Genomic DNA, 24940 nt, shown 5'->3' with positions numbered 1-24940 from the left:
TCAATATTAATTGCCAAATAATCAATATAACGATTTTTAATATTGAAAAATAACCCATTTGGAAGTTAATTTTTCGATATTTTTCCCTCCCACGCGTCTAAAAGAGAGTGTATTCACGCTCTTTGCCACATTAGTATCTATGAGGGTTAAGACTATCAAATTTCCAAGTTCAGAAGGGTATTAAAGACCACGTGAAGTTTAAGGAGGAACTAAACAAAAATTGTCAAGTCTAGGGAGGTCCTGAACATTTCTGCCAATTTTCGGATATCCAAAAATTCAAAGTATCAAATCCAATATCCAATCCGAAATCTAAAGATTTTAAAAATTAAATCCAAAATCCAATCTGTAATCCGAAAATCCAAAAAATTCGAATTTCGTTTGGATTTCGGGTTTGCCCAAACTATGTCAACCCCTATCTCCAACCATTAAATATTTGCGTTGATTTTTAGTTTATTTAGCTTTTTATTTAAAAAAATAAAATAAAACTAAATCTTAGGTAGGCACGATATACCTTGCTCAAAATTCAATATTGCATTCTTGAACAAAACATGTTTCAATAGACTATCACTTTGTTCGCAAGAAAGTTGCATTGGAGAATTTTCATTCATCTTTAATACAACTCACATATATATATTTACCAAGTCATTACCTTCGTCACATTTCACAGATCTGGTGAACAATCTCTACGTGCGGTCCTCCCACTCATATTGAGGGATGGTGTTAGGATATATATAGTAAACATATATTTCTGTATCAGTGTGTAATTATATTCATATCTTTTGTGATTGTATTTATATTTTTATATATTATGTTCAGACTTGTTTAGTTGGGTGACAAGAGTGGGTTGCTCTAATGGTGAGCACCCTCCACTTCCAATCAAGAAGTTGTGAGTTCGAGTCACCCCAAGAGCAATGTTGGGGAGTTCTTGGAGGGAGGGAGCCGAGGGTCTATCGGAAACAGCCTCTCTACCCACAGGGTAGGGGTAAGGTCTGCGTACACACTACTCTCCCCAGACCCCACTAGTGGGATTATACTGGATTGTTGTTGTACTTGTTTAGTTGGGTCATTGCGTGAAACCTGCAATTGAGACACAATATAGAGTAGCTTTTCTTAAGGAGTTTGTTTAACGATTGACACAAATAGATGATTGTTCCCGAGTGGTCTTGAACAGTAGCGGAGTCAGGATCATCGCTAAGGGGTTCAAAAAGAAAAAAGTTAAATAAGATTGTAGTTAGTAAGAATTGAACCTATGACCTTACAAAGATTTTGAACCACCCTGACCACTAAATTACATTTTTGAGATGTGTCAAGGCGATTCAAAACTTAATATATCGAGGTATCTCACTTGGTCTAATTCCGTCGTGAAAACAGACACAGTTGAAATTGTCGTGTCATCTTTTATATATCACCCAAAATAGCATTGAAAATTTGCCTTTTAGCAGCGCCACTGGCCTATCATCTATCATCATCTTCCGCCTCCAAGCTCTTCTACCTCCTCAGCAGATGCGTTCAAATTTCAGAACTCAGTACTAAATCGTAAGACTGTAGCTTGGTATTTACCGATTATATACAACAATAACAACTCAGTATAATCCCATTAATGGGGTCTGGGAGGGTAGTTTGTACGCAAACTTTATTCCTACCCTTGGTAGAGAGGCTGTTTCCGATAGACCCTCATCTCCATCCCTCCAAGAATTCCCCACCTTGCTCTTGGGGTGACTCGAACTCACAACCTCTTAGTTGGAAGTGGAGGGTGCTCACCAGTAAAACAACCCACTCTTGTCTATTTACTGATTATATAGTGAAGCAAAAAACATTTAAAACATACTCATGAAGCAGAATCATTCTCTGAAGAACACTATGACATTATATAAAAAATCAAATCTGCAACCTGTTATATTTATTACACATACTTGGATGTTGAACTATCTCAGTTGTTGGCATTTTCTTCATCTAATTATCTACATGTAGGAAGAATGCTAACCAAAAAGATGCACAACTTGAATGATCAATTTTCATCTATGTATACTCGTAAATATTGTTTCATAAATATGATGGAAAGAAATAAACTAAACATAAGAATTCTTAGGGGTAAAATTGCAACGCCAAGTTGCTAGAAGTGACTCCAAGTTAACGAATATAATGACCATGAATCCTAGGAATGGAGTGCTCTGAGGTTCTCTGGTGGCATCTTGCACAGATCTGCTTCTGCTTTTTTATTTTTTAGATTGCAATTTAGCAAATGGTTTATTCAACGCACACTTAAAGCTCAACAGAATCGCTAGCAAAGTATACAATCATTCAACTGAAAGACTTTACACCTTTTTCATTTTCTGAAATCTGAACCCAAATAATTACAAAGTCCAACAGAAACCACAAAAACTTAAAATTTCTAATTATTTTCCTAAAATACTTTAAACTTTTCAATTTCCTTCTCAAGTTTGAACGCAAACCAGGGGCGGCTCAATAAATATGGAGGCCTAAAGCAAAATTTCAACGATGAGCCTTTTTTTATATAAAAGGAAAAATTCATATATAATTTCATTTAAATTCTGTATTTCTAGTTTTTAAAGTTATTAACAATTTTATCTAATCCATTTAATTTCTCTTGAGATATACACGTTGTGGGACTGTATTAAAGTTTTAACCTTTATTGAGTTATGGATTAATAATCGAATCCTTTCTCAATTTATGGTCTAGAGAGTGATTCCCAAAAAGATATTTTTTCTCAATTTATGATCAACAATTTAATCCTACTTTTTTTACTATAAAAATTTGTACTTTGTCATTTAAAACACTAAATATTCTTCTAAAAATAAATTAATATATAACCTATTAGAAACAATTGGGGCTCCAAAAATTATGAGACCCAAAGCAGCTGCTTTAGCAGCCTTACCCTTGGGACGACACCGACGCAAACAATGACAATTTAATACAAATAATCGAAATTATATGCAAAGTAATAGCATGCACATGTAAGAAATCAGATAATGCATATTTACAGACATTGATATGGTAGCATAACTTGTAGATATAAAATCTAGATAGGAGATGCCTGCACCTATGTTAAGTTTGCAGCTGCTACTACTGATTAAAAAAAAAAGGATTTTAAAGGGATAAATAAAAGAAACTATACTTTCTGCTAAGCTATGACTATCTGTTACTTCTCATCAAACAACTAACAGATATTCACCAATAGATTCTGCCAACCACCTCGCACCAACTAAGATGCATCATAATTACTAAATTATTCAGATCCAACTCAGCCAAATTAGTATGCAAACATCAGCTATCAGCAGTTGAAGAACGTTCACCTTTATCAGCAGGGGCGAAGCCACCTTTTACAAAGGGTGCTCAACTGATCACCCTTCACCGAAAAATTACGAAAAATTACACTGTATATATAATCAACATATTGATTTTAGATGTATAAAATATATATTGAACGCCCTTTGGAATTTATTTTTAGTTCTTTCAAGTCTAAACACCCTTAGAAACATTTCTGGCTTCGGCGCTGTTTATCAGCAATGTCACAGTTTCTCCTATTTCCTTTTTTTTTATCTATCCTATTTCTTTCGGAAGTGCTAATTTTTTGTGTTCTTTCACCAGAGAGACGATGAAGTACAAAGGCACAATAAATAGAGATTAAACCACGAAAGAGCAAGAAAAAGAATTAAATTAATTTAAAGCTGGAGTTTGGAAAAAAGAAAAGCAAAAGAAAAGAGAGTGAAGTAAATAACAACAACATGACTATGAGAAGTATGAAGACAATCCAACAAAGACATGGAAAGAAAGATAAAAGGAGAAAGAAGAGCATACCTGAAAATGAAGAAGAAAAGGAGGAAAAGTTAATATGTTGGATCTTTTCCCAAATTAAACCAAATGTTTCTTTGTTTGTCCTGTTCAAGTAAGGTAGTTCACTACATTATGACATAAATCTAGGAAATTTGATAACAAAAATTTTAGAAACGATGCTTTCAGCTTTTTTTTCTTCCTCCAAACAGTAGTTCTTTTTACTCTTCCAACTTTCCCATAAATTGTAGGAGACAAGAGGCAACTCCACGGCAATTCCACAGTGAAAACTTTCCACTGTTACTATATGGAATTGAGGAATTCTAACAATCATGATGTTATGGCTGAAATGAGTGTATAAAGAGACATAAACCGGTAGACATAAGCAAAAACATAAAACCCCAAGTCAAAACAGAAATTCAAAAGCTATTGATCCTTGCTTCTAAACCAATTGTTCACTAATAATCTAAACAGTGATTTTTCAGTAAACATTGACAAAATAGAGACAAAAAAAAATAGCACTCCAATCACAGTTGGTAATAAGAAAGACAGAAGAAACAGGTGCAGAAAGGCTTAGCAGAAGTAGGTATGATAACGAAAGTAGTAATGAAGAGAGGTTATTGTATGACTTATAAGCGTAATGAAACGATACAACAACAATAACAACCCAGTGGAATCCCACAAGTGGGGTCTGCGGAGGGTAGTGTGTACGCAGATCTTATCCCGTAGAGATGCTGTTTCTGATAGACCCTCAGCTCAGAGAGATGCAAAGAGACAGTGGCGCAGTAAAAGGGCAGCCCGGTGCACTAAGCTCCCGCTGTGCGCGGGTCCGGGAAGTACCGGACCGCAAGGATTTATCGTTTCATTACGCTTGATGTTGTTGTTGTTGATTTTTCAGTAAACATCGACAAAATAGAGACCAAAAAAATAGCACTCCAATCACAGTTGGTAATAAGAAAGAAAGAAGAAACAGGTGCAAAAAGGCTTAGCAGAAGTAGGTATGATAAAGAAAGTAGTAACGAAGAGAGGTTATTTTATGACTTATAAGCGTAATGAAACGATAATTCATTCAAAATATGAAAACTTACTCATAAGCCATTAGGAGAAGGGAAAAGCAACACTATACTGCAAGTATAAAAACACACAAGCGAGAAGCAATGACATGGATTTAAAGAAACACATTTGCCGCACATTAATGTTTTTCTTCATTAATACCGTTCGCTCAAGTCAAGAGTTGATAATTTGTACAAAAATCAAACTATCAAAGGTTGTGTTGAAAGTCTGCATACTTTAATTCTTGTTACTTACGCTATGAAACTAACATACGCAAGAGAAGACAAATAAAAGTTACCGCAACCAAATCTATTACCGGGAAAAACATTTGTATTAAGAAATCACATTCAAAGCTAAGTACAAAATTCATCATCTAATTTCTAAATATTTGTAGAGCTACATCGAATTTTGAAATTAGAGTTTAGATATTTGGAATTTTCTGATGAAATTGGCGTAACGCAGTCAACCAAGAGACTCCGACCAAGTTAAATCTGCTGAATCAGCAGAGTTACATGCATACCAAAATCAGAATTAAACAGAGAGGAGGGCGAAAATACAGGAAGAAGAGGGGCAGAACATGTAGGAAAATTCACCTTTGTCTAATTCCAAGTTGTCTCTCGTTTCTGCCCCCTACACTCTTCTCCTTCATACCTTACTATCTAATCCCAAATACTCAGATCAGATTTGCAAAAAAAAAACACACTTTCAAAGTCAGATTGAAAGCATCAAACATACAGCTTGAGAGGAAATAACCTTTGAGAAGACTGAAGAGAACTCCACGGAGAAAGGATCTGAACTACACACCTAAGCAGTGGCTGTAGAAACAAAAGCCACATATCCTGATTTCTTAAATGATAATTGTAAAAAGGCTCTAACCTGCCAATTTTGAATTCATTAAAATAGATTACAAATCAAGCAAGGAATCAGTCCACTGGAACTACAGCAAAAGAATAAACAGTGCATCGCTCGTAGCAATTACTCTATACTATTGTCTACAAAAGCAATAATAGGTAATAAGAGAGGGACCTTCAAATCATTTCTTTCCTAGCATTGAAATGGTTCCCGTCGCTTCTTTCAAAACATGAAAGAGATAACCTGACAACGTTTATCAATACATTTCGTAACCAAAAACTAGCAAGCAATAGATAAACTTATTATTAGAATAAGAGGTTCTTACATGATCTTCAAACAAAGAAAAGTGTCTGTCATACATAATCAAATATTAAATAAGTGATTTTGGAGAGATCAAACTCTCTGTGTAAACCATTCCTTGCTTAAGGATAGTACATTGAGGTGAGAACTCAAATAGTCCTCTGGATGTCCTATATACAGAACCAAAATATCCAAAATATCTGCAGCGTAGCAGCACTTCACCATCCGCAAACATATAAAGCGGTCTGGCTGAATAAAAAATCTCGCTACCTCGTATTGTGAGCAACTCAGTCCAAGATTCCTTGACACCATAGTCTTTCATTACCCACAACATTCAAAATGTCGAAGCCCCTCGCATAATATGCAGAATAAAAACAAAGCATTCCTCCCAATACTGAAACGCCCCGGTCGATCAAACTCGTACTTGTTTTGGATATATTCCACATCTTCTCTAGAAACGGTATCTCTCCGTACACCTCTATTGATTCTCTTGTGGAAGGGTTCCACAGCAAAAGGTGTTTATCGAATCCATCAACAACTCCCAGAAGAACCAACCCATCGCAGCAACATTGGATTAAGGAACTCTCTGGTTTGTAGTGTGAAGGCCAATGAAGTTTTTGTTCATCCTCAACAACTTGAAGTGACGCTAAAGAAGAAGAATAGAAGCTACACATATGATCCTTACCACTGCACTTTCGGCTAATAGGAAGTTCTTGAGAATTTCGGTCATTCTTGGCATGATTGATATGGTTTAAGCATCAGAGATTGATGCCTTCCACAATTTCGAAACACATGTGAATTGAAAGAGATATCGTACGGGTAACCTTCTTCTCTATATTTGATTTAAAAGATTAGCCTCTTTCGTATTTGCAATGGATTTCATCTTCTTCTTCTTCTACTGTTGGCCTCTCGCCTTTTGTATCTTTGGAGCAGAACTATTATTTCCTAATTTTTTGCCTCATAATTCTTCTTTTTCTGCATCATCCTAAGCTTTGATTGAAAAGATTCAGTCTTTTTTGGAGTTGGGAGAGTAACTGATCGGCCGATTCAGTCGTGTGTGTTTCTGTATCTTCTTGTATTTATATATTGTTTTCTTTTACTTTTAATATGTTACGTAATTTTTTTTTTTCTCTTTTCCCTATGGTAGTTTATTATTGGCTTCCTAAAATCATTAATTCCCACTAGATTACTCCAAATTTAACTTCTTCTTTTTTCTAAGAAAACAAAAAACTAAATCTTAGGGTAGGCGCATATTATACCTTAATCAAAATTCAATATTGCATTCTCGAACAAAATATGCATACTATCACTTAATTTGCGAGAAAGTTGCATGGGAGAATTTTTCGATCAACTCACAAATATATTTACCTTAATCAAAATTCAATATTGCATTCTCTAACAAAATATGCTTCAAAAGACTATCACTTAATTTGCGAGAAAGTTGCATGGGGGAATTTTTCGATCAACTCACAAATATATTTACCTTAATTAAAATTCAATATTGCATTCTCGAACAAAATATGCTTCAAGAGACTATCACTTAATTTGCGAGAAAGTTGCATGGGGGAGTTTTCCGATCAACTCACAAATATATTTACCTTAATCAAAATTCAATATTGCATTCTCGAACAAAATATACTTCAAGAGACTATCACTTAATTTGCGAGAAAGTTGCATGAGGGAATTTTCCGATCAACTCACAAATATATTTACCTTAATCAAAATTCAATATTGCATTCTCGAACAAAATATGCTTCAAGAGACTATCACTTAATTTGCGAGAAAGTTGCATGGGGGAATTTTCCGATCAACTCACAAATATATTTGCCTTAATCAAAATTCAATATTGCATTCTCGAACAAAATATGCTTCAAGAGACTATCACTTAATTTGCGAGAAAGTTGCATGGGGGAATTTTTCGATCAACTCACAAATATATTTACCTTAATCAAAATTCAATATTGCACTCTCGAACAAAATATGCTTCAAGAGACTATCACTTAATTTGCGAGAAAGTTGTATGGGGAAATTTTCCGATCAACTCACAAATATATTTACCTTAATCAAAATTCAATATTGCATTCTCGGTCAAAATATGCTTCAAGAGACTATCACTTAATTTGCGAGAAAGTTGCATGGGAAAATTTTTCGATCAACTCATAAATATATTTACCTTAATCAAAATTCAATATTGCATTCTCGAACAAAATATGCTTCAAGAGACTATCACTTAATTTGCGAGAAAGTTGCATGAGGAAATTTTTCGATCAACTCACAAATATATTTACCTTAATCAAAATTCAGTATTGCATTCTCGAATAAAATATGCTTCAAGAGACTATCACTTAATTTGCGAGAAAGTTGCATGGAAAAATTTTCCGATCAACTCACAAATATATTTACCTTAATCAAAATTCAATATTGCATTCTCGAACAAAATATGCTTCAAGAGACTATCACTTAATTTGCGAGAAAGTTGCATGGGGAAATTTTTCGATCAACTCACAAATATATTTACCTTAATCAAAATTCAATATTGCATTCTCGAACAAAATATGCTTCAAGAGACTATCACTTAATTTGCGAGAAAGTTGCATGGAGAAATTTTCCGATCAACTCATAAATATATTTACCTTAATCAAAATTCAATATTACATTATCGAACAAAATATGCTTCAAGAGACTATCACTTAATTTGCGAGAAAGTTGCATGGGGGAATTTTCCGATCAACTCACAAATATATTACTTTCGACACATTTCACAAATCTGGTGAACAATCTCAACGTTCGGTCCTCCCGCTCATATTGAGGGATGGTGTTAGGATATATATATAGTAAACATATATTTCCATATCAGTGTGTAATTATATTCATATCTTTTGTGATTGTATTTTCATATTTGTATTATTATTAGATGACATTGGCCCGTGCAAACACCGGCCTGGCACTTAGGGTTACTACATGTGACATTTAATTGTTAATTTCAAATGTTGAGTCCCAAGTTTCAGTATATTAATATATTACCAAGTGAGAGTTATAGCATAACTATTCTAAGAAAGTCACTTGATCCCTCAAAATTGTAGATCATACAGTCTACAAGAACCTCTGAACCGACTTTTACATTTTCCCAAGTTTTTATCGATAAGAGCATATGTCTGTAACAATCTTTACAACAACAGTTCATTTGGTGGAAAAATTAACTCAAATAGCCGCCCACCCTATAACTTAAATTAAGAATAGTATTATATGCATAATTTATATATTAAATATATATAATTATGTATATAACTAAAAAAAGTAAACAATTAATATGATCGGCTATTTATATAAAAATCCCCAAATAATAAGCAAAGATGCAAAGATATTTTTATTAGCTAGTCGCATAGCTCATCACATGAATACTCCAACATGACATTTGTTTCAAGCCAGAATATAAAAACCATCTGGCATTAATTATTTGAAACACAAACTTGATATCTGACGAGGTGTGAATCATGTGGTCATTCCACTTAACATCTGTCAATTTTAACCAAAAAGATATTTATAGATTAATAAGGTGGTCTATATAGTCAATGACATCTTTATGAATTTGGATCGACAAATCGAAATATTATAAATGAGAAAAACGGGTCCTTTTTTGTTAACCCTTTCATGTCCTCCTTTTTTTTTGCTTGCCCTTCACATGTGATTAATCGCATTTGTTGTCTAATCCCAAAAATTCCAAGTTGTCTCTCGTTTCTGCCATGCACTCTTCTCCTTAAATGATAATTGTAAAAAGGCTCTAACCTGCAAATTAATTAAATTAGATTATTAATCAAGCAAGGAATGAGTCCACTGGAACTACAGCTGAAGAATAAACAGTGCATTACTCGTAGCAATTTCTACGTACTCTCGTCTACAAAAGCAATAATAGGTAATAAGAGAGGGGGCTTTAATCACTTCCTTTCTAACATTGAAGTAGCTCCTATCGCTTCTTTGAAAACATGAAACAACTAACCTGACAACTTTTATTAATACATTCCGGAACCAAAAACTAGCAAGCAATAAATAAACTTATTCGAATAAGAGTTGTTACATGATGTTCAAAAAAAAAAAAAGAACAAGCAATAGATAAATTTATTAGAATAAGAGGTTGTTACAATATCTTCAAAAAAGAAAATAGCATCGGTCATACATAATCAAATATCAAAATAAGTGATTTTGGAGAGATCAAACTCTCTGTATAAACTAATCCTTTCTTAAACGTAGTACATTGAGGCGAGAACTCAAATGGTCCTTTGGATGTCCTATATACATAACCAAAATATTGAAAATGTCGGCAGCGTAGCAACACTTCACCATCCGCAAACATATAAAGCGCGGTCTGGCTGAAAAAAAAAGGTCATAGCCTTGTATTGTATGCAATTCAGTCCAAGATTCCTTGACACCATTGTCTTTCATTACCCACAACTTAAAAGTGACGTACCTCCTCCATCTGTAATATGTAGAATAAAAACAAAGCATTCCTCCCAATACTGAAACGCCCTGATTGATGAACTTCGCGTTGTATATATTGCACATTTGCTCTAGCAAGGGTATCTCTTCGTACACCTCATTTGAAATATTAAATGAAACAATAGTAGAACATCGTGATAAACCAACCCAATGAAATGCTCCTTGTACAAATGCCAAAGAATCCATACCACAATCCACAGCACCTGAGGCGGATCCAGGAATCGAAGGTTGCAGGTGCCACTACTTTATGCATATAGTATATCCAGGGGTGAATATACATGATACCAAGCGGTGTCACAGGATATCGCTTCCCCAAAAACATTTATTAAATATATAAATAATAATAAATAAATAAAATAAAAATATTGAATATGAATACCAAAATTGACTTTGTCATTACAGTTATTTATTCATTCATTCACTTCTTCAAATGTTGACACCATTTATGAAAATTTATGTGTATGCCTCTATGTAACCTACAACTAGCTACAAAACCGAATTGTAAGTATGGGTCGATTCGATTAGTTTATGGTTAACTCGAATAGGTTTTTCATTCACAAAACAAATAAGTTCGATTTAGGTTCATTTTTATGCTGAATATATATAAAAGTTACAAAAAAAAATTCATGAAAGAGAGTCTCCAATGAAATTTTTTGCTTAAAGAATAGCTTAATACTCATATTCTTTGTTTGACTAGATTAATTTACCTTTATCATTCTTGAGTTATTTTTTACATGTTAATTGTCGAGTTATATGATAATATGTTTAAAGCAAAACCTTCAACGTTCAACCTATAATAATCAACTCAAAACGACTATTAATCAACTTATTTTTTTCAAAAGCCAATAGAAAAGACGGTTTCAATTATACTCCAATATTTAAATTAATATTGTGTCATAAAAACTAAGACATTTTATGCTAACTAACTTGGAAAAAGTTGTTCATGAAGTAAGGTATAATAATAGAAAGTATAAACAAAATAAAGACTGGTATACAAAAATTTAAAAAATAAAGAAGAAGAGAGAAACTTAGCAAATAAAAGGAAGAAAAAAAGAAGAAAAGAGGAGAAGCCATAGGGCCCAAGAAACAAAGATAAAGCTGGAAAACCAGGAAAAAAGGTGAGAAATAAAGATTGGCACACCTATGGGGAATCGATCTAGCATTCACTGTGTCAATGACAGACTTCAAAAGGAAGTATGAACCACTGGCACCCACATCAACTTTGTCTATTTTGGGTGCCATCACTTTAATATATCCATTTTTTCCATAGATATATTACATACATAGTAAAAATTTTAGCAAAGCGAGCGGGTGGCGTGGCACCCCGACCTCATAAGGTAGATCCGCCCCTGGTCACGGGTTCAAGCCGTGCTAATATATACGTGTACTAGATGATTTGCAGAACCTATACGTCTGCTTCTGCTGTGTATATTTAATGCACCTTGACTATTTCACCAGCTACCTCGTATTCCTCATTTATTCTGCTTCTTTTAATTAATTGCAGGTAAGAGCGTGTCAAATAATACCATAGAGCAGATGGATATTGTTGATAAGGTGAGTTTGGCAGGTTATGCGTAATAACATTAAAGATAATAGATATTATGGGTAGCTAACAACGCTTTATTGGTTTTTTCATTTTGATTTTTTGTGATTGAAAAGAAGAGAGTTATGCTCTATGATGATAGTAATGCTTACTGGAATCTAACATTCATCAAAACTCATCTAAAACTCTCTTCTTTAAAATTCCACAAGTATTCTTACGACAATTGTTGCAATCATTGGGCAGTCTTCTCAACCAAATGAAAATCTGTTTTGAACTCTAGTTGCTAGATCTTTCTTTTTTAATTGGTTTTCTTATATTATTGTGAGCCCGAAAGATTTAACATCTAAGGAGTGTGTATGGGGATTGGGATATGATTCTACTAGTGACGACTATAAGACCGTTGCGATTAACCTGGACGCGCGCATCCATCAGGATGTATCTGTTCAAATTCTCGCGTTAAAAAGTGGTTCTTGGAGAAAAATTTGTAAATAGCCTATTGGTATCCACCGATATACGGGTGTGACCTCCGTGGAAACAACCTCTCGCAGAAATAAATAATAAGTTTGTATACAATAGACTTTTGTAATTCGGCCCTTCGTCGGACCCGCGCATAACGGGAGCTTAGTGCACCGGGCTGATCCTTTAAACTCATTAGCACCGTCTAAACGACATATGTCTCTCTCTTTCACTCGATTACATCTCAAAATTCAACAAATTCTGCCTTCATCATATACAAATTAAATATATCACGCAATTTCAAGACGAATCATGTGATGAATTTAATTTGATAAAAAGGATTTCAAAAGCACAACAGCTGGTGAAATAATGGAGGTGCATAAAAACACACACACAGAGCAACAGAAAGAAAGAAAGAGATACTTTGGAGATGTGATTAAACTTTTGGATGAAATCTCCTCTATTGCTAGTAATAATTTGATTGAAAAGATTAGCCTTTTTTGTATTTGCAACGGATTCTTCTTCGCCTTTTGTATCTTTGGAGCAGAACTATTTGATAATTTTACCTCATTCTTCTTCTTCATCGCGATTAATTGAATACTAGGGCTTCTAATTTGATTGAAAAGATTCACTCTTTTTATATCAAGAATGAATTTAATAATGAGTGAGCTTAAAAGCAGCAGAAACTTTCTATAATTGTTATATATATATATATATATATATATATATATATATATATATATATATATATATATATATATATATACACACACATTCTTTGATTATTTTTTAGTTTAAGAGATTAATATATATACTATATTCAATTTATATAGATAAATATATCGAATGAAAAAATATTATGACAACTTAGCGCACATCATAAAATTTTCAACACTAATACCAGTATCATAAAATTTCTTCTACATGAAAAGTTGTCACGACCCAAACTAACCCTCCGTAAGGTATCGTGATGGCACCTAGTCTCTACGACTAGGTAAGCCTAATATTACGAAAAATATAAAGAAAACACAACATTTTAAAGATAAACAGCATATTGTGAATAGCCAAGAGTAGTACTACTCGACATATCCAAAATAATTTTCCAAGACCCGAAATATCACTAAGTCACAAGCTGCTATAATCTATGTAGCTTTATACAAAAGTCTGAAGATAATAAAGAAAATCTCTAGGCGAGGGAGTAGAAGGGGACTCCGAAGATCTGCGGACGCAAGCAGTAGTACCTTGAAGTTTCCTAAAATAAGCAGCACGCACTAACCCCGAGGCTGATAGCTCGCACCTGGATTTGCACACGAAAACATGTGCATGGAAGGGCATGAGTACACCACAATAATACCCAGTAAGTGCCAAGCCTAACCTCGGTCGAGTAGTGACGAGGTCAGGTCAAGGCCCTACCGGAGTAAATATAATAAATTAAAACAGTAAAAGATACAAGTAAAATTTACGGTAACACAGTTAAAGAAATCCTTGAAAATTTAACAGTTAAGGGATCCCTCGGCTCAGAACAAGGTAAACACAGTGGGAAATCTTCCGGGATACCGTCCCGTAGTTCCAAATGAATATGCAGTACATGGGTATCTCCCGAAATACGTCCGTAGTCCCAAAGTAAATATGCAGTGCTGGGGGATCTCCCGAAATACGTCCGTAGTCCCAAAGTAAATATACAGTGCCGGAGGATCTCCTGGAATACGTCCGTAGTTCTAAAATAAATATGCAAGACAGGGGGATCTCTCGGAATACGTCTGTAGTCCCAATTTAAATATGCAACGCAAGATGAAATGGCAGGTATGGCATCGAGTTATACGGTTTATACTGAACACAGATAAGGAAAATATAGACTTAACTAAGCATGTCGCACAAAATGTCAAATAGGCAGTTAAATCATGTAAGCATGCTCCTCTAATCTAAGCTAAACAATTAAACGTATTAGTGCAATTTAATAAGGAAAAACAGTTTATGAATTAGAAAGGAAAAACAAGATTTTTGCAATAATAGCCCATGTACGTACTCGTCGCCTCACGTACACGGCACACACACATCAATTAATATCAAACATCTTAAGGGAAAAGTCCCCAACACAAGGTTAGGCAAACCACTTACCTCGAACCGCTCAAATCACCTCGATAACACGTTCTTGCCACGAGTATCCGACTCCAAATGGCCCGAATCTATTCAAATAAATTGCATAATGTAAATATAACTACAAGTAACTAATTTAGCTAATTAATTCGAAGCTAAAGCGTGAAATTAGGAAAATACCCAAAAAAGTCTCTCCGAGCCCACGTCTCGAAATCGGGTAAAAATTATAAATTATGAACACCCATTCACCCACGAGTTCACTCGAACAAAAATCATCTAAATCCGACGTCAAATTCCCATTCAAATCTCAGATTTTCAATTGGGAACATTTTCCCCTATTTTCAAACTTCTACCCTCAATTTCCTTAATTAGACGAAGAAAATAATAATAGATTAATGTATTATGATCAAAATAGAGTTAGAATTAGTTATCCAATAGTTCTCCTTCAAAATCCTTCGAGAAATCGTCTCCCATCGAGCTCTAAATTGAATTTTGTGTTATGAAATTTTAAACCTCGAAATCCTCTTTTCTGCCCAGTGATTTTCGCACATGCGGACCTAGGACCGCACCTGCGATCCGCACCTGCGGACAATCCATCGCATGTGCGAAGTCCACTTACTTGGGCTGGGTCCGCACCTGCGCACATGAGTCCGCACCTGCGGATGCGCTTCTGCGCTCAATTGTCCGCTTCTGCGGAACCTTGGGTCCTTCTCACCTCCGCATCTGCGACTGCCTTTCCGCAGATGCGGCTCCGCTCCTACGACTCACTCGTCGCATCTGTGACCACTGACTCCCTGTCCTAAAAGCGCACCTGCGATTCCAGCCTCGCTTCTGCGAGGCCGCACCTTCGGACTCCCCACCGCAGGTGCGAAAACACCAGAACCAACAACTCCAAAAATTTCTCTAAGTCCAAGTTTATTCCGTTAAGCATCCGAAATACACCCGAGGCCCCCGGGACCTCAACTAAACATACCAACCAATCCTAAAACATCATACGAACTTAATCGAGCCTTCAAACTACACTGAACAACACCAAAATCATGAATTAAGCACGGATTCAAGCATAAGAATTTAATATTTTTCAAATTCTACAAATGACGCCGAGACACATCAAATCTAGTTCGAATGACCTCAAATTTTACACACAGGTCAAAAATGACATTAAGAACCTACAACCACTTTCGGAATTCCATTCCGAGCTCGATATCAAAATTTTCACTATCGGCCGAAATCGTCGAAAAACTAACTTTCGCCAATTCAAGCCTAAATCTACTACAAACCTCCAAAACACATTCCGGAAGCGCTCCAAACCCCAAAATCACTCAACGGAGCTAACAGAGTCGACAGAATTCCATTATGGATCCGTCTTCATACAGTTCCGACTACGGTCCAAACTCTAAGTCTTAAACTCACAACTATGGACTAAGTGTCATATTAGGGGATCGGGGCTCAAATTCTCAAAATGACCGGCCGGGTCGTTACATCCTCCCCCTCTTAAAACAATCGTTCGTCCTCGAACGAGTATAAAGACATACCTGAAACTGTGAAAAGATGAGGGTATTGGCTGCGCATATCCTGCTCGGTTTCCCAAGTAGCCTCCTCGATCGGCTGACCCCTCCACTGGACCTTTACTGAAGCAATATTCTTTGACCTGAGCTTTCTGACTTGCCTGTCCAAATGGCTACTGGCTCCTCAACATAAGATAGATCTTTGTCCAACTGGACTGAGCTGAAATCCAATACATAAGTCGGATTACCGTGATACTTCCGGAGCATAGACACGTGAAATACCGGGTGAACTCCTGCTAGGCTGGGAGGTAAGGCAAGCTCATAAGCAACCTCCCCAACTCGCCGCAATATCTCGAAAGGACCAATGAACCTCGGGCTCAGCTTTCCCTTCTTCCCGAACCTCATGATGCCCTTCATAGGCGATACCCGAAGCAAGACCCTCTCACCTACCATAAATGTCAAATCACGAACCTTCCGATCCGCATAACTCTTCTGCCTGGACTGGGCTGTGCGAAGTCTCTCCTGAATTACCTTCACCTTATCTAGGGCATCCTGGACCAAATCTGTACCCAACAATCGGGCCTCGCCCGGCTCAAACCATCCCACTGGGGACCGACACCTCCTACCATACAAAGCCTCATACAGTGCCATATGAATGTTGGACTGGTAACTGTTGTTGTAAGCGAACTATGCAAGTGGTAAGTATTGGTCCCATGACCCTCCGAACTCTATCATACAGGCACAGAGCATATCCTCAAGAATCTGAATCGTGCGCTCGGACTGCCCGTCCGTCTGAGGGTGAAAGGCTGTGCTCAACTCCACCCTAGTACCCAACTCCTGCTCTACGGCTCTCCAAAACCGTGATGTGAACTATGTACCTCTGTCTGAAATGATGGATACTGGAATACCATGACGGTGGGCAATCTCTCTGATATAAATCTCAACCAACCTCTCAGAAGAATAAATGGTCAACACTGGAATAAAATGAGCTGACTTGGTCAACCGATCCACGATCACCCAAATAGCATCGAACCTTCTCAAAGTCCGTGGAAGTCCAACTACAAAGTCCATGGTGATCCGCTCCCACTTCCACTCTGGGATCTCTAACCTCTGAAGTAATCCACCCGGCCTCTGGTGCTCATATTTGACCTGCTGACAGTTGAGACACTTGGCCACAAACCCAACTATATACTTCTTGTCACGACCCAAAATTCCACTACAAGCGTCGTGATGGCACCTAGTCTCTAAGACTAGGTAAGCCGATTTCTATTACATTTTGAAGACATTTGTTTTTTGAATTAAAATCTAACAGCGGAAATAATTACAATACACAACCTCCCAAGACTGGTAGTATTGAGTCACGAACTCTAACTGAATATATGGAATGATCACGAGGACCGAATATACAATACTGTTTGATTATAAATTAACAGTACAATGAAATGAAAAGACTCCAAGGGACTGCGACGGCCAAGCAGCTCTACCTTGAATCCTTATGATCACGCTTTAACTCTGCTCAAGTCCGATATCTTCAATACCTGACTCTGCACAAAAGTGTGCAGAAATGTAGTATGAGTACGCCACGGTCGGTACCCAGTAAGTATCAAGACTAACCTCAATGGAGTAGAGACGAGGTACAGTCAAGACACTCACTAGTCTAATAATCTGTGCAATATAATATACAAAATAATAGGAAACAAATAACAATAGGACAACATGGAATAATTAGTGATATGCACAACAGACAACAAGAATACCATTAATATCACTCAACAATTAATAAACACAAGTACACCCAATTAAATCAAGTCCTTCAAATAAATGTCTTTCACATATAATTCTTCCATATAACTCTCTTTCAAATATAATTTTCTCAAATAATTATTTTTCAAATATAATTCCTTCAATAAATTTTTTCAAATATAATTTCCTCAAATAAATAAAAATAAAACTCTTTCATATAATACTTTCTAAGTAAAAATCCTTCCAAATAAATATTTTGAATATAATTCTTTCAGTTAAAAAGTCATCACGTGACACCTCATTTCATAATCATAAAAATACGGGTCTCAGACCATTTTCATATTTTTCATAAACACGGGTCTCAACCCATTTTCATATTTCCACGGCATCTCGTGCCCATAATTAAATCATCATATTTTCCCAAGACCTCGTGCCCTCATTTCATATCACAACTGCACGGACAATTCACGTGCCAATTATCATTATCATTTCATCACAGCACCTCGTGCCCACATTTCATATCACAATTGCACGGATAATTCACGTGCCAAATATTCTCATTATTTACTCACGGCACCTCGTGCCCATATTTTATTTTATAATCCGCCTGGCAATAGCCACATGCTCTCAATTTCAATATAAATCAGATTGTTATCAATTTACCAACAACAAGACAAGTTGCACAAGGTATAGAAATAAACACAAGAAAATCACAACATCACATGAAAATTATCAACACCACAACCCCACATCATCACATATCGTTCCTGACAATAGCCACCCTTATTGCTCATATTGCCACCCTTATCACTCCTATAGCCACCCTTATTGCTCCGCCCAGACAATATCAATAGCCACCCTTATCGCTCCTATAGCCACCCTTATCGCTCCTATCGCTCCGCCTAGACAATATTCCAACAAACACAATAACAGTGAAATGCCACCCTTATACCCACATAATATCAACGGTGAAATGCCACCCTTATCTCCCCAAAATAGTAACTCACACAATAAAATAATTTACATGAGAAATTAACACGACAATATAATAAAATCAATTCATATCACAATTTGCCCAATGACCACAACCAAATTCCAAAGATATAACAAAATCAATTAATTTCATAACAAATAGCCCAAGGCTCCACACAATGTATATAACACCCAAAAACAATCAATTGAGATAGAAATTACTCAGCATAAAGCAAAGCCTTCATTAATGCAAATTTAGATAATTATATTAACACTTATTCTTAAGCTCGCTTAAATTAATTATTTGCATAAGAAGATTCATATTGGAATTAATTTCCAAGAAATATTAAACCAATAATACTCACGAAATTTCATAAATATTTCAAGTAACAATCACATCAAATTATCATATAAAAAAATAAAATCAACAATAAGGATTTAGGCATGGCAAATAGATGATTTAATAATTTTTCATAATTTCCCAATTTACTACGCAATAATGCCTAAGACTTTATTTCAATGAATTTTGCACGTATAAGCTCGAGTACGTACTCATCACCTCGCGTACACGTCTTTTCACATTTCACAAATGGTACATAAGACTCAATGCCTAAGGGGTAATTCCCCCACTCGAGGTTAAGCAAGACACTTACCTTTTTGAAGTTAGGCCGATATTCCAAAATAGCCTTCTTGCTTGAATTGTCCTCCGGACTTCTCAAATCTATCCAAATTAATTGTATAACATCATTAAAATTCATCGGAAATAATTCCGGATAATAATATGTCGACTTAAAATTTTATTCCAAAAAGTCAACAAAAGTCATCGGAACCCGACATAATTTTCAAAAAATTCGAACACCCATTCCGATATGAGTTCAACCATACCAATTTTATCGAATTCTAATAACAACTCGACTTATAATCATAGATTCATGAAATATAATCACTTTAGGATATAGAACACTTACCCCAGTCAAAGTCGTAAAGAAATCCTCAAAATCACCCAAAAATCGAGCTCCAAAAATCCCAATCGAAAATGAAGAAATGACAGATTTTCAATCCTTAAGTTTCTGCCCAGGTTCGCATTTGCGGACAAAAACTTCGCATTTTCGAATGAATAGTACCTCACATGAACAGTGTTTTCGAAATTGCCATAAATGGTTCGCAATTGCGAATGAACAGTATTTTCGCAATTGCCATAAATGGTTCGTAATTGCGTTTCTTCCATTTAAATCTGAATTAAACGATGAATATAATCATAGATTCATGAAATATAATCACTTTAGGATATAGAACACTTACCCCAGTCGAAGTCGTGAAGAAATCCTCAAAATCGCCCAAAAATCGAGCTCCAAAAATCCCAATCGAAAATGAAGAAAAGACAGATTTTCAATCCTTAAGTTTCTGCCCAGGTTCGCATTTGCGGACAAAAACTTCGCATTTGCGAATGAATAGTACCTCACATGAACAGTGTTTTCGCAATTGGCATAAATGGTTCGTAATTGCGAATGAACAGTGTTTCACCAGAAACCAGCAAACTCAAACTTCTCCGAAATGATCCGAAACCACCCTGAAACTCATCCGGAATCTCTCAGACACAAACATATATGAATTTCAATCATAAAATATGCTACGGACCTGCTCGCGCACTCAAAACACTGAAAGGAGGTCGTCTTGACCCGATATTGACCATGGTCAAACTCCCAAATTTCTTAACTTTACTAGTCTTTCAACCAATGATCCAAAAATACACCTAAGCCCCTCGTGTCACGACCCAAATTAGCCCTCCGTAAGGTGTCGTGATGGCACCTGATCTTTATGACTAGGTAAGCCTATTATTACGAAAAATATAAAGAAAACACAGCATTTTAAAGATAAACAACATATTGTGAATAACCAAGAGTAGTACCACTCGGCATATACAAAAATAATTTTTCCAAGACTCGGAATATCACTAAGGCACAAGCTGCTATAATCTATGTAGCTCTATACAAAAGTCTGAAGATAATAAAGAAAGTCTTTAGGCGAGGGAGTAGGAGGGGACTCCGAAGATCTGCGGACGCAAGCAGAAGTACCTTGAAGTCTCCTAGAATCAGCAGCACGCACTAACCCCAAGGCTGATAGCTCGTACCTGGATTTGCACACGAAAACATGTGCAGGAAAAGGCATGAGTACACCACAATGGTACCCAGTAAGTGCCAAGCCTAACCTCGGTCGAGTAATGACGAGGTCAGGTCAAGGACCTACTGGAGTAAATATAATAAATTAAATAGTAAAAGGTATAAGTAAAATTTACGGCAACACAGTTAAAGAAATTCTCGAAAATTTACCTTTTAAGGGAGTCCTCGACTTAGAACAAGGTAAACACATTGGGGAATCTCCCGGGATACCGTCCCGTAGTTCCAAAGGAATATGCAGTACATGGGGATCTCCCGGAATACGTTCGTGGTCCCAAAGTAAATATGCAGTGCTGGGGGATCTCCCGGAATACGTCCGGAGTCCCAAAGTAAATGTGCAGTACAGGGGGATCTCCCGGAATACGTCCGTTGTCCCAATTGAAATATGCAGTATAAGGGGATCTCCCGCAATACGTCCGTAGTCCCAATTTAAATATGCAACGCAAGATGAAATGGCAGGTATGACATCGAGTTATATAGTTTATACTGAACACATATAAGGAAAATAGGGACTTAACTAAACATGGCACACAGAATGTCAAATAGGTAGTTACAACACGTAAGCATGCTTCTCTAGTCTAAGTTTAACAATTAAACGTATTAGTGCAATTTAATAAGGAAAAACAGTTTATGATTTAGAAGGGAAAAATGGGATTTTTGCAATAATAGCCCGTGTACATACTCATCACCTTACGTACACGGCGCCCACACATCAATTAATATCAAACATATTAAAGGAAAGTCCCCAATACAAGGTTAGGCAAGCCACTTATCTCGAACCGCTCAAATCACCTCGATAACACGTTCTTGCCACGAGTATTCGACTCCAAATGGCCCGAATCTATTCAAATAAATTGTATAATGTAAATATAACTACAAGTAACTAAGTTAGCTAATTAATTCGAAGCTAAAGCGTGAAATTAGGAAAAACGCCAAACAAAAATTCTCCCCGGGCCCACGTCTCGGAACCAGGTACAAATTACAAATTTTGAACACCCATTCACTCACGAGTCTAACCATATCAAATTTACTAAAATCCGACACCAAATAGTCCTTCAAATCCACAAATCAAACTTCCAAATCCCTAGCCTCCAACTTTCAATTTCCACCTTAAATACACACTAAGTAGGTGAGAAAATACATGGCAAACCAAGATTATTGATAAAAAATAAGCACAAGGGACTTACCTCAAGAAATGCCTCAAAAATGCTCTGAACATTCGCCCTAAAACGAGTTTGCAAAGTCAAAAATGACAAAAATCGCGAAGCCCTTCGGTTTTAACCACTGCCCAGGTATTTCTGCACCTGCGGAACCTGGGCTCGCACCTACGGGTGCGCTTGTGCAGAAAAAGTGCGCATCTGCGCAATTCACTTGCCCCCTCTGCCTTCGCACCTGCGATGAAAGGGCCGCACCTGCGCGTGCGCGCCTGCGGAAATCCCCTCAACTTCTGTGTAACTTGCGCACAGTCTTGCGCATTTACGAGCATCGCAGATGCGGCCTTTTCCCACGGACCTGCGACCCTTGACCAATACACCCAACTCCGCTTCTGCGCAGATTTTCTCGCACCTGCGGGCAGCCCTGTGCAGGTGCGATTATAGCAAAACCACCAAATTTTTCCTAAGTCCAAGTTCATTCCGTTAAGCATCCGAAACATACCCGAGACCCCCGGGACCTCAACCAAACACACCAACCAATCCTAAAACACCATACGAACTTAGTCGAGCCTTCAAACCACGTCGAACAACACCAAAATCATGAATTAAGCACGGATTCAAGCCTAGGAATTTAAAATTTTCCAAATTCTACAAAAGATGCCGAACCACATCAAATCTAGTCCGAATGACCTCAAATTTTACACACAGGTCAAAAATGACATTAAGAACCTACAACCACTTTCGGAATTCCATTCCGAGCTCGATATCAAAATTTTCACTATCGGCCGAAATCGTCGAAAAACTAACTTTCGCCAATTCAAGCCTAAATCTACTACAAACCTCCAAAACACATTCCGGAAGCGCTCCAAACCCCAAAAGCACTCAACGGAGCTAACAGAGTCGACGGAATTCCATTATGGATTCGTCTTCACACAGTTCCGACTACGGTCCAAACTCTAAGTCTTAAACTCACAACTATGGACTAAGTGTCCCAAAACTCCCCGAATTCCATAATCAAACACTCCGGCAAATCCCAAAAGCAGAAACAAATATGGGGGAAGAAGATATTAGGGGATCGGGGCTCAAATTCTCAAAATGACCGGCTGGGTCGTTACATCCCCCCCCTCTTAAAACAATCGTTCGTCCTCGAACGAGTATAAAGACATACCTGAAACTGTGAAAAGATGAGGGTACTGGCTGCGCATATCCTGCTTGGTCTCCCAGGTCGCCTCCTCGACCGGCTGACCCCTCCACTGGACCTTTAATGAAGCAATATTCTTTGACCTGAGCTTTCTGACCTACCTGTCGAAAATGGCTACTAGCTCCTCAACATAAGATAGATCTTTGTCCAGCTGGACTGAGCTGAAATCCAATACATGAGTCGTATCACCGTGATACTTTCGGAGCATAGACACGTGGAATACCGGGTGAACTCATGCTAGGCTGGGAGGCAAGGAAAGCACATATGCAATCTCCCCAACTCGCCGTAATATCTCAAAAGGACCAATGAACCTCGGGCTCAGCTTGCCCTTCTTCCCGAATCTCATGAAGCCCTTCATAGGTGATACCCGAAGCAAGACCTGCTCACCAACCATAAATGCCAAATCACGAACCTTACGGTCCGCAAAAATCTTCTGCCTGGACTTGGCTGTGCGAAGCCTCTCCTGAATCACCTTCACCTTATCCAGGGCATCCTGGACCAAATCTGTACCCAACAATCGGGCCTCGCCTGGCTCAAACCATCCCATTGGGGACCGACACCGCCTACCATACAAAGCCTCATACGGCGCCATCTGAATACTGGACTGGTAACTGTTATTTTAAACGAACTCTGCAAGTGGCAAGTATTGGTCCCATGACCCTTCGAACTCCATCACACAGGCACAGAGCATATCCTCAAGAATCTGAATCGTGTGCTCGGACTGCCTGTCCGTCTGAGGGTGAAAGGCTGTGCTCAACTCCACTCTAGTACCCAACTCCTGCTGTACGGCTCTCCAAAACCGTGATGTGAAATCTGTACCTCTGTCTGAAATGATGGATACTGGAATACTATGAAGGCGGACAATCTCTCTGATATAAATCCCAGCCAACCTTTCAGAAGGATAAGTGGTCAACACTGGAATAAAATGAGCTGACTTGGTCAGCCGATCCACGATCACCCAAATAGCATCAAACCTTCTCAAAGTCCGTGGAAGTCCAACTACAAAGTCCATGGTGATCCGTTCCCACTTCCACTCTAGGATCTCTAACCTCTGAAGTAATACACCTGGTCTTTGATGCTCATATTTGACCTGCTGATAGTTGAGACACTTGGCCACAAACCCAACTATATCCTTCTTCATCCTCCTCCACCAGTAGTGCTGTCTCAAATCCTGATACATCTTCGCGGCACTGGGATGAATGGAGTATCGCGAGCTGTGGGCCTCTTCCAGAATAAACTCCTGAAGCCGATCTACATTGGGTACACAGATCCGGCTCTGCATCCTCATCACACCGTCATCACCAATAGTTACATCTCTGGCATCACCTCGCTGAACCCTGTCCTGAAGAACTAGAAGATGAGGATCATCATACTGGCGCTCCCTGATACGGTCATAAAGAGAAGACTGAGCAACCACACAAGCTAATACCCGGCTAGGCTCGAAAATATCCAATCTCACGAACTGGTTGGCTAAGGCCTGAACATCCAAGGCTAAGGGCCTCTTAGCTGCCGGAAGATATGCCAAACTTCCCAAACTCTATGCCCGGCGACTCAAGGCGTCGGCCACTACATTGGCTTTCCCCGGGTGGTATAATATA

This window comes from Nicotiana tabacum, chromosome 11, assembly GCF_000715075.1.
Source record: "Nicotiana tabacum cultivar K326 chromosome 11, ASM71507v2, whole genome shotgun sequence".
In the NCBI taxonomy this organism is placed as follows: domain Eukaryota; kingdom Viridiplantae; phylum Streptophyta; class Magnoliopsida; order Solanales; family Solanaceae; genus Nicotiana; species Nicotiana tabacum.
The sequence above is the reverse complement of the archived record's forward strand: the minus strand, read 5'-3'. Positions refer to the sequence as shown.